The sequence below is a fragment of the Balaenoptera acutorostrata genome, chromosome 8 (genome assembly GCF_949987535.1).
Source record: "Balaenoptera acutorostrata chromosome 8, mBalAcu1.1, whole genome shotgun sequence".
Classification (NCBI taxonomy): domain Eukaryota; kingdom Metazoa; phylum Chordata; class Mammalia; order Artiodactyla; family Balaenopteridae; genus Balaenoptera; species Balaenoptera acutorostrata.
This window is the reverse complement of record NC_080071.1, coordinates 38,917,955-38,932,438: the sequence shown is the minus strand read 5'-3', so window position 1 is coordinate 38,932,438 and position 14,484 is coordinate 38,917,955. Positions and strand designations below refer to the sequence as shown.

Here is a 14,484-nt window from a genome sequence, read left to right as displayed (position 1 = left end):
CTCCTTGAGGGGCGGGGTCGCCGGGTTGGGAGGCGGGGAGGTGGGAGGGCTTTGGGACCGAGAACGAGAGGACTGGCCCAAGGGATTGGAGTGGGCGCGGCAACTGCTTGGAAACAAGAGCTGGGAGCAGTGAGCCCCTTGGGGACTAAGATAGTAGATGTGCAAGGGGTGTGGGATGAGGGAGGAGAGGGGATGGGGAGGAAACGTACACAGTTTAGAAATTGCTGGGGAAAGAATGAGTCTTAATAATTAGGGAACACCACCAGAAGATTAGAAATAGAAATGTACTTCATTCCAGCAAAATAGATTTGCACTTGTCCAATGGAAGACAGGAAAAGGGGAAAATAATTTTTTTAAATGTATGGTTGGTAAAAAATAAATAAGATAAACAATGTAATATTTGGGTTAAAGACAAAATTATAAGCAAAATCCCCAAATATTTAGTGCTGAATGACATGAAACCACATGTGAAAATTTTTGCAACACAACAAGCAGTACCTAAAGAGAAATATAACTCTAAGTATATTTGAATAAAAACACAAGAAGAATAATCTCAAAAATCAGAGATTACAAAAGGCTAACAAATAGAGCAAAGAGAACAAGGAGGGACATAAGGGCAAACAAAAAAAATCAATAAAAAGAGCAAAAATATTGGGGATTATTAGTGAAACCACAGACAATCCTACTACACAGACCTCTGGCAGAATTTGTTAAGAGAAAAACAAACAAACCATCCTAGAGAGAGAAGAGGCAAAGAAACAAAATGTGTAATAAAAAGTGGAAAATAATTACAGACAGAAAATTTTAAGAAAAGGTAAACCAATATGAGCAACTGTGCAGCAATAACTTTCAACACCTAGATGAAACTGACACGTTAACAACGTGTAACCCATGTAACCCCAGACATCTGAATAGACTACTAACCATTAAAGTAATTGAACTGGATATGAAAACCTCCAAAAAAATTAAAAAGCTCAGGCCTGAACAATCTTAGAGATGAGTTGAATCAAAGTTTCAAAGAACAAATGATTCCTCTTTTATATGAATTGTTCCAAAAAATAGATGGAATGAAAACGATTCAACTACTATTTTGTAGCAACTACTATTATATAATCTTGAAATTGAACCAGATAAGGACAGTATAAGAAAAGACAGTTATAGACAATTTCTCTTATGAATCCAGTGGGGCTAAAGATTTTCAGTAAAAGTTAATTATGTTGCTATACTGTTTCATTTTAACAGGAGTTTTTTAAAAATGTATTATAACTATATGGACACTATACTGTGAACTCAGTGAAGACAAAGACCAGTCCACCTTGCTTTCTATTTTAATGGCAGCACCTGGAACAGTTCCTCATAATTTGTAAGCACTCAATAAATACTGGCAGAATGAAAACGTGAATTCCTAAGGCCCACTTTTCTGTCTAGCATGAATTTATTCAACAATCTTTAAACTTGTCCGTGGTAGGTAGAATAATGGCCCCTCAAAGATGTGCACAGGCCTGACCCTGTGAATAAGTTAGGTTACATGGCAAAGGGGAATTAAGGTTGTTAATCATCTGACTTTAAAATAGGACAATAGGGCTTCCCTGGTGATGCAGTGGTTAAGAATCTGCCTCCCAATGCAGGGGACACAGGTTCAAGCCCTGGTCCGGGAAGATCCCACATGCCGTGGAGCAACTAAGCCCATGTGCCACAACTACTGAGCCTGCAAGCCACAACTACTGAGCCCATGTGCTGCGACTACTGAAGCCCACGTGCCTAGAGCCCGTGCTCCGCAACAAGAGAAGCCACTGCAATGAGTAGCCCGCGCACCGCAACGAAGAGTAGCCCCCTCTCGCCACAACTAGAGAAAGCCCGTGCGCAGCAATGAAGACCCAACGCAGCCAAAAATAAATAAAAAATAAATTTTTAAAATAATTCAAAAAAAATAAAATAGGACAATATCCCGGATTATCCAGATGGGCCCAATGTAAACACAGGTGTCCTTAAAAGAGGAAAGATCTTCTACAACTAAAGACAATAAAGAAGGAACCAAAACAAGTTGGGTAGGAGAGGTGGACTCATGATATAATCAAGTCCCATACCTCTGGGCAACCCACAAAGTGGAGAATAATTATAGTACAGAGGTTCTCCCATAGGAGTGAGAGTTCTGAGCCTCATGTCAGGCTCCCCAGCCCAGGGATCCTGCACCAGGAAGATGAGCCCCCAGAGCATTTGGCTTTGAAGGCCAGTGGGGCTTAATTTTTGGAGCCCCATAGGACTGGGGGAGAGAGAGACTTCCCTCTTAAAGGGTGCACACAAGATCTCACAGATCCAGGGCAAAGCAGTAATTTGCTAGGAGCCTGGGCCAGACCTACCTGCTGGTCTTGGAGAGTCTCCCAGAGAGGTGGGCTGGGGTGGGGCTGGGGGATTGGAGGGGTAGCCGTGGGGGGTGGGAGTGAGGGGATGAGGGTGGCTGTGGCTCACCCTGGGGGACACAGACACTGGCAGCAGCCATATTTGGCTGTGTTACACATTCTACTGTGTAACACTGATGCTGGTGGCCGCCATCTTCAGATCCTCCCTCTAGCTCATTAGCGCCAAGACCTGGCCTCACCCAACAGGCTGTAGGTGCCTCTAGACATGCCCCTAGACACGGCCCTGCCCACAAGAGGGCCAAGACCCAGCTCCACCCACCAGTGGACAGGCACCAGCCCTGCCCTCCAGGAAGCCTACAGTAACCTCTAGACCAGCCTCAACCACCAGGGGGCAGACACCAGATCCAAGAAGACTACAATCCCACAGCCTGTGGACTCGGCCTGCCCACAGTAGGCCAGACCCTACTTGGGACCAGCTGGGCCCTGGCCCTGACCACTAGCAGGCCAATACAAGCTTCAGGACACCCTGGACCTCATACCCGACCAACGAGGTGTTGGTGGGAGGAACCAACACCTCCCCACCAGCAATCTGACAGCAGCTATGGGATCCCTGGGTGCTGAAGCCAGCTCTAGGACCCGGCTCTGCGTACCAGTGTCCAGCACTAACCCCAGGACCTGGCTTCACCTGCCAATGGGGGGCGGGCAACAGCTCTGGAGTGTTCTGGACCCTGACTCTGCCCACCAGTGAGCCAGCACTAGCCCCAAGGCCCCCTAGGATTCCACAACCAGCTGCCTCATGACAGGGCCCCCCTAACCAGCAGCATCTGCACAAGGCAGGGCCTGACAATCAACAGGGTTAGGGGCCAACCAAACCTACCAGACCACCCACATAGTCAGCCTGCCACAACAGAAGGACCCATGCAGCCCTCTTAGAGGGAATCCCTAGAGCCTGGGTGATGAGAGGGGAGAGCACTGCTGGGACGCATAGGACGTCTCCTACAGAGGGCCACTTCTCCAAGGTCAAGAAACATAACTAACCTACCACATACATAAAAATACAAATAGCAATTTAGAAAAAATGAGGCAACATAGGAACATGTTCAAGATGAAGGAACAACATAAAACCCCAGAAAAAGAACTAAGCGAAGTGGCGATAGGCAATCTACCAGAGAAAGAGTTCAGAGTAAAGGTGATGAAAGAACTCGGGAGAAGAATGGATGCACAGAGCAAGAAGTTACAAGCTTTTAACAAAGAGTTAGGATATATAAAGCACAACCAAACAGAGACGAAGAATACAATAACGGAAATGAAAAAAACACTAGAAGGAATCAACAGTACTCTAAATGATACAGAGGAACGGATCAGTGAGCTGGAAGACAGAGTAGTGGAAACCACTGCCGCTGAACAGAAAAAAGAATGAAAAGAAATGAGGACAGTTTAAGAGACCTCTAGGACAACATCAAGTGCACTAATATTTGCATTATTGGGGCCCCAGAAGATGAAGAGAGAGAGAAACGTTCTGAGAACATATTTGAAAACATAATAGCTGAAAACTTCCCTAACCTGGGAAAGAAAAGAGTCACCGAAGTCCAGGAAGTGCAGAGTCCCATACAGTATGGGACTGTACCTCTGTACCCAATGAGGAACACACCAAGACACACTGTAATTAAAATTACAAAAATTAAAGATAAAGAGAGAATATTAAAAGCAGCGAGGGAAAAGCAACAAATAACATACAAGGGAACACCCACAGGCTATCAGCTGATTTTTCAGCAGAAAATCTGCAGGCCAGAAGGGAGTGGCACGATATAGTTAAAGTGATAAAAGGGAAAAGCCTACAACAAGAATACTCTACCCAGCAGGGTTCTCATTCAGATTTGATGGAGAAATCAAAAGCTTTACAGACACGCAAAAGCTAAAAGAGTTTAGCACCACCAAACCAGTTTTACAACAAATGTTAAAGGAATTTCTCTAGGTGAAAAAGAAAAGGCCACAACTAGAAACAAGAAAATTACAAAATGAAAAACTCACCAGTAGAGGTGAGCTCACCAGTAAAGACAGGAAACCATCCACACACAAAGCTAGTAGGAAAGTTAAAAGTAGTAAAATCACCTATATCCACAATAAGCAGTTAAGGGATACACAAAACAATTAAATGTAAAATACAATATAAAAAAACAGTAATCAAGAGGGGAGGAGAGTACAAATGCAGAGTTTAAAAATACATTTGAAATTAAGAGATCAGCAACTTAAAACAATCATGTATATACAGATTGCTATATAAAAACCTCATGGTAACCAGAAACCAAAAATCTGTCCTAGATATACACACAAAAAAGAAAAATTAATCCAAACTTAACATTAAGATAGTCATCAAATCACAAGAGAAGAGAACAAAAGAAGAAAGGTTTTAAAAAAAAAGGCAGGAAGTCCTTCTCTCACCGCACCCTTCTAATAAATCCAAGTCTCTTAAAGTTCTAGACTTTGATTCAGGATTCAAGGCGTAGAATTTGGCTCAGAATTAAGTCATAGAATTTAATTCATGCAACTTACTTCACTTGTGTCAGGCATGTTGGTGGTAGTCTTAATAGAAATGGACCACGATGCACTGGGTAGCAATAATATCACATAAAACCTTTCCAAACAAGACGGTACAATACTGATTAACCAGATCAGAAAAAACATATTCCACCGGACAAACCAGTAGACCTACCGGTCTGAATATCACCATTTTCAAACTGCCCATCTTGTGACAGTCCATAACATTTATCAGCTCTTTGAAGCCTGAAACCTTAGGTATTATTTACTTATTTAACATATTATTTATTAAATAAACAATTTACTTATTTTAAAAAAGAGAACAAAAGAAGGCAAAAAAAAAAAAACCCTACAAAAACAAACTCAAAACATTTAACAAAGGGAGTCCACGTGGGCGCCGGCGCGGCAGGTAGCAGCATGGGGGTCGCCACGGCAGAGCTGCAGCAGCTCCGGGTGCGGGAGGCGGTGGACTCTATGGTGAAGAGGCTGGAGAGAGAGAACATCGGAAGATGCAGGGCCTCATGTTCCGGCGCAGCGCCGGCTGTTGTGAGGACAGCCAGGCCACCATGCAGCAAGTGCACCCATGCATTGAGTGCTGCCATGCACCTCTGGCTCAAGCCCAGGCCCTGGTGACCAGCGAGCTGGAGAAGTTCCAGGACAGCCTGGCCCGGTGCACTATGCATTGCAATGACAAAGCCAAAGGTTCAGCAGATGCGGGGAGTCAAGAGCTTCAGGTGAAGCGGCAGCTGGAGAGTTGTGTGACCAAGTGTGTGGATGGCCACATGAACCTCATCCCAGCCATGACCAAGAAGATGAAGGAGTCTCTCTCATCCATTGGGAAACAGATGTCTGCTATTGGCCATCGGGGCTGAAGGCAGGAATGTATTTAAAAAGAGGAATGGGGATTTGGGTTTTCTAAGGAAAGTTTATGAATGAGGAAATTAAGGATGGCAGCAAGTTTAAGGCCTATGTCACTTGCCTCTGGACACTGGTTCCTTTGTGTTTGAATCCTAGAAAGTGAAAAAACCTGGTGCTAAAATTTGGGTCAGAGATAGCACAGGAGAGTTTCTGTGAGCCTGAATTTCATGTGAATTTCATGAGCCTGAATTTCAAGTGCTTTTCCTGGCAACAGTGAGTCTCCCTTGTACCAAACCAGAGCCCTCCAAGGTACCAGATTCTCTTAGTACAGATACCAGCAGGCTGGCAGGTTCACCTGACCTGCTTATGAGCTGGTGGAGTGTGAGGAGAGGTGTTTCTATTTGTTGCCAGTCTCCTGTTTACCAGAAGGATCACTACAACATTTTCCGCAAACGAGAAATAAAACAAAATCCATGAGGTCACTAATTTAGAAGGGGAAAGGGGGCTTCTGGGGATTTGTTTTGCTTGGTTTTGTTTTATATACAAGGGCATGAAGTTACTTTTAATATGTAGAGCTGGGAGAGGTAGTTTGGATAAAAACTTTGAAAGGGTCCTTGCGGATATTCATTTCTGCCGTCAAAATGGGGATGCGGGCTTCCCTGGTGGCGCAGTGGTTGAGAATCTGCCTGCCGATGCAGGGGACACGGGTTCGAGCCCTGGTCCGGGAAGATCCCACATGCCACGGAGCAACTGGGCCCGTGAGCCACAACTACTGAGCCTGCGCATCTGGAGCCTGTGCTCCGCAACAAGAGAGGCCGCGATAGTGAGAGGCCCGCGCACCGTGATGAAGAGTGGCCCCCACTTGCCGCAACTAGAGAAAGCCCTCGCACAGAAACGAAGACCCAACACAGCCAAAAATAAATAAATAAATTAATTAATTAAAAAAAAAAAAGAATATCCTCTGCTCAAAAAAAAAAAATGTGGATGCACATTTCTTAAAATTCTCACACATGACATCTTTCAGCCTGGAGACCCTGCAAAAATATAAGAAGCGCTATCATACTGGTAGGGGACGAAAACCTTCCCTCTAACTGGCAGCCATGATGAGCCCTGAGGCTGTCTGCAGCAGAGTCAGCTGAGTGACAAGACAAGCTTGCAGTGACACTCACCCTTGAAGGGAAAGGGGATTTCAATTGTGCTATATGCTACTATAGTCAGGAATGAACAGGAAAAGAGGAATTGTTAGCTGCTTAATTAAGAGTTAGGAAGTACTACTGGCTTTGGAAAAATCTGGTTTTCATAAAACAAAGTAGAAAGAAAGCCTAAACCCAGTATTGCTTACTTTGCCCCCTGTAATAACAGAGCTCTGTTGAAACAATCCCTTGGCAACACAAAGGTCAAAGGAGAAAAAGTCAGCAACTTAGGTGCAAGCTGTGACTCCTTTAGAGCAAAAAATGGGACAGCCCTACGTTACCAAATACCACTTTTGCGACATGCGTTGTTCTTGCCCCAGTTCTGACACCTTATCGTTTTATTAAGGACCTTGTGTTTTTACCAACTTATTACTTGATAATATAGCCTGTCTGTTTGCTGCTTCAAGATTGATATATTTTCCTAGTGGTTTGGTTTTAAAAATAAATAAGACTTAATTTTTCTTCCAAAAAAACAAAAAAAAACACATTTAACAAAATGTCAGTGAGAACATTGGAGGGCATTATGCTAAGTGAAATAAGTCAGACAGAGAAAGACAAATACTGTATGATATCACTTACATGTATAATCTAAAAAATACAAAAAACTAGTGAATATAACAAAAAAGAAGCAGACTCACAGATATAGAGAACAAACTAGTGGTTACCAGTGGGTAGAGGGAAGGGGGGAAGGGCAAGATATGGGTAGGGGATTTAAAAAAAAAAATTTTTTTTTAAAGGAAAAAAAGAGAGTTGGTAGTTGAGACACACTGCAGCCATAACTTTTAGACGTTTTTAGATTCCAGTTTGAGGGTGAGGAGACTAACTTTTTCCGAAGGGAAGTGTAAATCTTATGTCTGAATTTGGAGGGAAAAGCCTGCTGATGCAATTTGGCCTTGGCCAGAGGCAATACTACCAGTTATGCCCTCACAGCGTGATACTGGGTGATATGCATGGAGAGAATCTGAGCTATGTTTTATGGTTTACGGTTGGGCAAATTAGGCATTTGACAGGCAAGGGAATATTGTTTGGAACTTTGCTCAATAGGAAGCCATCATTACCAAAGCACCAATGCCAAAGAGAAAGCTTGTTAATTCAGCTTTCCTTGATGGCAATAACTTGTAATAGTCATTATATGGGTTACTTGGTCCTGCTGGGTCCCAGCACGTAAGCTTCTTTCTGATCAAAGTTACCCCCATGGGTAGGCTGTGGTTAAACGTGTTAATCTCTGTCTCCATGAAGTTCTGTTATCCTAGCCCAAGAGATTGAATTGACAGTCTCTAACTTCCTTACCTTTTCTTAAACACAAGAATATAATTTTAAGAAACCTTTTGCTTTGAAGTCATTATAGATTCACAGGAAATTGCAAAGATAGTACAGAGAGGTCCCCTGTACATTTCACTCAGTGTCCCTAAATGGTTACATCTTACATAAATATAGTACATTATCAGAACAAGGAAATTAACAATGGTTCAACATGTGTATACATCTAATTTTTAAATTTAAAGTATACACAACATAAAATTTACCATCTTAACCATTTTTAGGTATACAGTTCAGTAGTGTTAAGTACATTCACATTGTTGTGCAACCAATCTCCAGAACTCTTTTCACCTTGCAAAACTGAAATTCTGTACCCATTAAACACTAACTCCATAGATAGCTAGTGGGAAGCAGCTGCATAGCACAGGGAGATCAGCTCGGTGCTTTGTGACCACCTAGAGGGGTGGGATAGGGAGGGTGGGAGGGAGACGCAAGAGGGAGGAGATATGGGGGTATATGTATAGCTGATTCACTTTGTTATAAAGCAGAAACTAACTCACCATTGTAAAGCAATTATACTCCAATAAAGATGTTAAAAACAAAACAAAACAAACAAACAAAACACTAACCCGCCATTCCTCCCTCCCCACAGCCTCTGGGAACCAACCTTGTACTTTCTGTTTCTATAAGTTGTATAGATGACTTATGTAAGTAGAATCAGACAGTATTTGTCTTTTTGTGACTGTTTTAATTCACTTAGCATAATGTTCCCAAGGTTCATCCATGCTGTACCACGTATCAGAATTTATGTCCTTTTTAAGGCTGAATAATATTCCATTGTACGTACATACTCCATTTTGTTTATCTATTAATCTGCTGATGGGCACTTGGGTTGCTTCCACCTTTTGGCTATTGTGAATAATATTGCTATGAACATGGGTGTACAAATATCTTTGAGACCCTAATTTCAATTACTTTGGGTATTGTTAGGGGCTGAATTGTGTCCCCCTTAAATTCAAATGTTAAAGTCCTAACGCCCAGAATATCAGAATGTGACTGTATTTGAAGATAATTCCTTTTAAGAGGTAAGTTAAAAGTGAAATCTAATCCAGTCTGGCTGGTTTCCTTATAAAAAGGAAATTTGGACACACTGAGAGACATTTTCTGAAGTGTATACTTTTTAGTACGGTCAATATTTTTCATTCTTTTTTCTTAAAATTGCCTACAATATTCTTTGAAGTTGCAGTTTACAATAAGTACATTTAGATTGTTGACATCTTCAATTGCTTCTTCCTCATAGACCATAATATTTTCAACTGAGAAACTACTTTCTCTGCAAGTGCTAAGGTACTTGGTAATTTGGGGCAAATTCTAAATGGAGGATATTCTAAAATCTAACACTGTTTTTGTTGTGAAATGTGTAAAATTTCAGCACAAATATTTTCACAGGTACTGTCCCTTTGTTATCGATCCTAGTGCCTTAAGCAACAAAAAGGATTTATAAGGCAAAATGTGTCCAATAAATGGTCTCTATAATTCTTTAGAAAATTTTGCCAGATTTAAATGCTGCAAAACCATTGGTTGTTCTTGTTCATTCCATTCAGATAAAAAATGTAAAGGCTCTTCTTACAAGTCCAGATGCTCCAAAGCTCAGTTAGAGAATTTAAAAGTTACATCTACATTGTTTGAGCTCTCAGCATTCAATTTGTTCAGTTCCTTCCTTGTGCTTGAAGGGATAAAATTCAGTGTCTTCCTGTTTGGAAGTTTTCTTTTCAATAATTGCAATTCACTAAAAACTTCAAAAGCTGAAGTTTTTGGCACTCTACTCATTGAATATTTAGATTAACAATTTCCAATTGATTTTGAGCAAAGTGAAACCAAAATTTAGAAAACTTGTTATAAAAATGTTTGATACCATTGCAAGATACCTAGAATGATTTACAAAGTAGTACTTCAAAGTACTACTCAAAAATATTAAAATTCAAATGATGATATGTAGTAAAAGTAGAATATAACCATTGGAAAACTGTGAATTTTTTATTCAACATCAGTTGTGTTACAATTTTGTAATTCAGGTACTTTAACTGGGTATATATAAATATTTGTTAAATTTTTTTTTAACATCTTTATTGGAGTATAATTGCTTTACAATGGTGTGTTAGTTTCTGCTTTATAACAAAGTGAATCAGCTATATGTATACATATATTCCCATATCTCCTCCCTCTTGCGTCTCCCTCCCACCCTCCCTATCCCACCCCTCTAGGTGGTCATGAAGCACCGAGCTGATCTCCCTGTGCTATACGGCTGCTTCCCACTAGGTATCTATTTTACATTTGGTAGTGTATATATGTCCATGCCACTCTCTCACGTCGTCCCCGCTTCCCCTTCCCCCTCCCCGTGTCCTCAAGTCCATTCTCTACATCTGCATCTTTATTCCTGTCCTGACCCTAGGTTCTTCAGAACCATTTTTTTTTTTTAGATTCCATATAATATTTGTTAAATTTGATAACTGTTTTATTAGTAAGATTTCTCAGCTTGTTTGAACACAATTATGAACTAGTTTTGTACTATAGCCAATTCTTTGTATATTTCTACTCCGGAGGTTTTGTAATTTATTGAGAACTTTGTTTTCATCACAATACTGTACCCACCAATATTTTCATTTTCATAGCAAAGTTGAATTTTTAAACTGAATTTATAGTATCATTCACAAAAATGGGGTCAGATATTTCACTTTTGACATAATTAACTCCTAAATGCTTTTCTTCAATTACACGAGTTGGATGAAAAATTGAACTACTTTTGAAATTATTTCAATTGATTTTCTATGTGAAGCGTCTTATGACACTGGTTTGAAGTTGTCATTATTTTGTACTATTTACAATAGCCAAGGCATGGAACAACCTAAGTGTCCATCAACAAATGAATGGATAAAGAAGATGTGATACACACACATACACACACACACACAATGGACTATTACTCATCCATAAAAAAGAATGAAATAATGCCATTTGCGTCAACGTGGATGGACCTAGAGATTATCATACTAAATCAAGTAAGTAGAAAGACAAATACCATATGATATCACTTATATGTGGAATCTAAAATATGATACAAATGAACTTATTTACAAAACAGAAATAGACTCACAGACATAGAAAACAAACTTATGGTTACCAAAGAGGAAAGGGGCAGGGGCGGGGGAGAGATAAATTAGGAGTTTGAGATTAACATATACAAACTACTATATACAAAATAAACAACAAGGACCTACTGTATAGCACAGGGAACTATATTCAATATCTTGTAATAACCTATAATGGAAAAGAATCTGAAAAAGGATAGATGCGCAGATAGATGTATAACTGATTCACTTTGCCGTATACCTGAAACACTGTAAATCAACTATACTTCAATTTTTAAAAATTGACATTTTAATTATATACAAAATTCTTTTGCTAATGGAGCCAACACGCTAACAGCTATTGCTACATGTTAGTGTACACGTAAGAAAGTTGGGCTCAATATGAGCAAAAGTAATTTAGAAGTAGATACACGTGACCTGAATGAAAGTTATGCTTCACATTGTGATGTGAAAATGCACCTTTTGCTGCTGCGTGTGTTAAATCATTGTCTTCAGGCATGACATTCTTAAATAACTAACTTTTCAAGTGCATGCTGATGCCTTTTCAGCAGATTTGAATCTTTTGGCTTTTTTTTTTTTTTCATATTCTGGTTTTCATGTTAAGAGATTGAATGGACAAACAGACAATGGCCATACCATATATGACAACAGAACTCTCGCCCACAACCTCTGCAGCAATCAGCCCAGAACTGCCAGGACTCAGTCAATGGCTGCCAGCTTCCTCATTTTGCCTCGATTTCCAACTCAGGACCAACCAAAGAAAGCCAAATACACTTCCCAAGCTAAAGGTGTAAGATATACTGCTTCTAGTTAGCATGTCTCCCATCTTCCCCATGTCAACAGTTTCCAATCCAAGCATATCTAAAAAAATTGTTTCAATATAGAACTTTCCCACCCTCCTATCTGCCTTTGGGTTTCTGCCAAAGGCAGGTGATGGTGGCTCCCCTGCTATATAGCAAGAGCTCTGAATAAATAGCCTTTGTGCTCATGTGGATGGTCTTCAACCATTTCCACAGTGTGGTCACTGATGTCATGGTGGATGAAATTACCAATGGTGGATGGTAAATGCTGATAACACTTTATGCAAGTTACATATTCTTCGTCAACCTTACTGAGAAACAGAAATTCAGTACTTAACTTTTAGTCCTGGTTACTGCTATACAAATCCTTTTCTATCAACCTTTGAATTCTATGAATGATTTTTCACCTAATAGTAAAATTTTCTTCCTGGTATTGAATGGTCATAGCAGAACCTGAAGAATCTGTCTCGTTATGTAACGCGCCAAGAAAATTCCTATTTCATGCTTTGACGACTCATCAAGGAAAGACAACCACTTGGAATAAAGAGCCCTCACAGAGAAATGCATTAATACAATGGTTATGAGCAGTAATATACAGGTGGTAAAGGTAGTGTGGATGACAAAAAATACAGATTTACATTCTCTGTTATCGTTTAGAAATGTTTTTTGAAGTCTCAAAAAGTACAGATTTACATTCTCTGTTATCATTTAGAAATGCTTTTTGAAGTCTCTCGCCTTGTTTGGATTTTTGCCAAGGGAAAACATGTAACAGAAAAATAAAAACCCACTATCTTTATTTATTATATTTATTTTTGGCTGTGTTGGGTCTTCATTTCTGTGCGAGGGCTTTCTCTAGTTGTGGCAAGTGGGGGCCACGCTTCATTGCGGTGCGCGGGCCTCTCAGGGTCGCGGCCTCTCCCGTTGCGGAGCACAGGCTCCAGACGCGCAGGCTCAGTAATTGTGGCTCACGGGCCTAGTTGCTCCGCGGCATGTGGGATCTTCCCAGACCACGGCTCGAACCCGTGTCCCCTGCATTGGCAGGCAGATTCTTAACCACTGCGCCACCAGGGAAGCCCAAAACCCACTATCTTTAAACATCAGTATTTTTGTTTCACTAACAGGTCATCAAAACAGAGCCCACTTGTACTGGCAGAAGTGTTCAGATTTCTACTCCTGGTGGTAGACAACAGATGCCACTCACTCAGCACTAACCATTCCCAGCTCTGGCCTCAGCACAGAAGACATATTCCCGGTCAATTCCGATTTGTGTAAGAATGTCGTTAGCCGGGTGTACAGGCATGTACTTGCTCCCAGGGAGTTTCCATAACATCTCTATATTCTCACTCTTAAATAAGAGCTTTATTTCAGATTCATACAGCCTCTTTTGTGGTTTTTTGTGACATTTTCCTCCTGCTCCCCAAGGATGAAATTGATAAGAAGGTACCATTTTTTAAAAAAAATCTCAATTGGCTCATTTAGGCAACAAGTTCACGTGCCAATGAGAATAGGTGAGTTTGTTTAGAGAGGAGGGCTGAGAGAAGGATTTTATGATTGACAAACAACTGGACTTTTCCATTGAAAACAAATATTCTTCTCCTTTCAAGTTAAGTATGTTAGAGGATTCTGGTTTTCATACTGCTTTAAACCAGGGTTTAGCTGAGATAGGATTTTGTTGTTCCAAAGTCAGATCATTTTAGGGCCACCTGAAATTGCTGAAGTCATCCAGGCCATTGCACTAACATGAGTCTAAATTTAAATGATACCTTTAGTCACTCATCATTATAATAGTGACCAGATGCAGTACAGTGTGATAGAAAAACCTAAAGAAGAAGCTAGAGGCAGGCCATCTATGTGGTTTTCTATGTTCCCGCTTTCTCTGTCTTTAGAGGTATGTGCCTTACTGGATGAGTCTGAGAGGAATGGAAGCAACTGATTTCCCCTCCAGTTGTTACCTGTTGTATTTTCCCATTTAACTGAATTAATCATTTTCATGGAAGCCTTTATTAAAAAAAGTTTCAAAACAGACTTGCTTGTATGATTTTAATGTAATGAAAAAATTCAGTTATTTTCTTCAGATACTTTCATTTTCTTCTGTCTGCAAGCTCCAAGTGGAGCTGTATTCATTTATTCATTCAATAAATCTTTCATGCATACGTACAATATGCCAAGCGCTGTTTTAGGTAAAGATGACAGATTTGTAAGAGAATCGTCTTAGATGTCTCAGCTCTAGCAACTGGCTAAATATTCAATCCCATGTTATTTAACGACAGCATTTAAACTTCCCCCACTTTTGCACTGTGCAACTCACCTCCTCCTGCTTTGTGAA

The 14,484-nt window shown here is 40.5% G+C and overlaps 1 pseudogene; it reads left to right on the top strand.

The window, feature by feature from the left end:
* The first annotated feature begins 5,315 nt into the window (after nucleotides 1-5,315).
* LOC103004277 (protein FAM136A-like) lies at nucleotides 5,316-5,770 on the top strand (annotated as a pseudogene).
* Nucleotides 5,771-14,484: the final 8,714 nt, after the last annotated feature.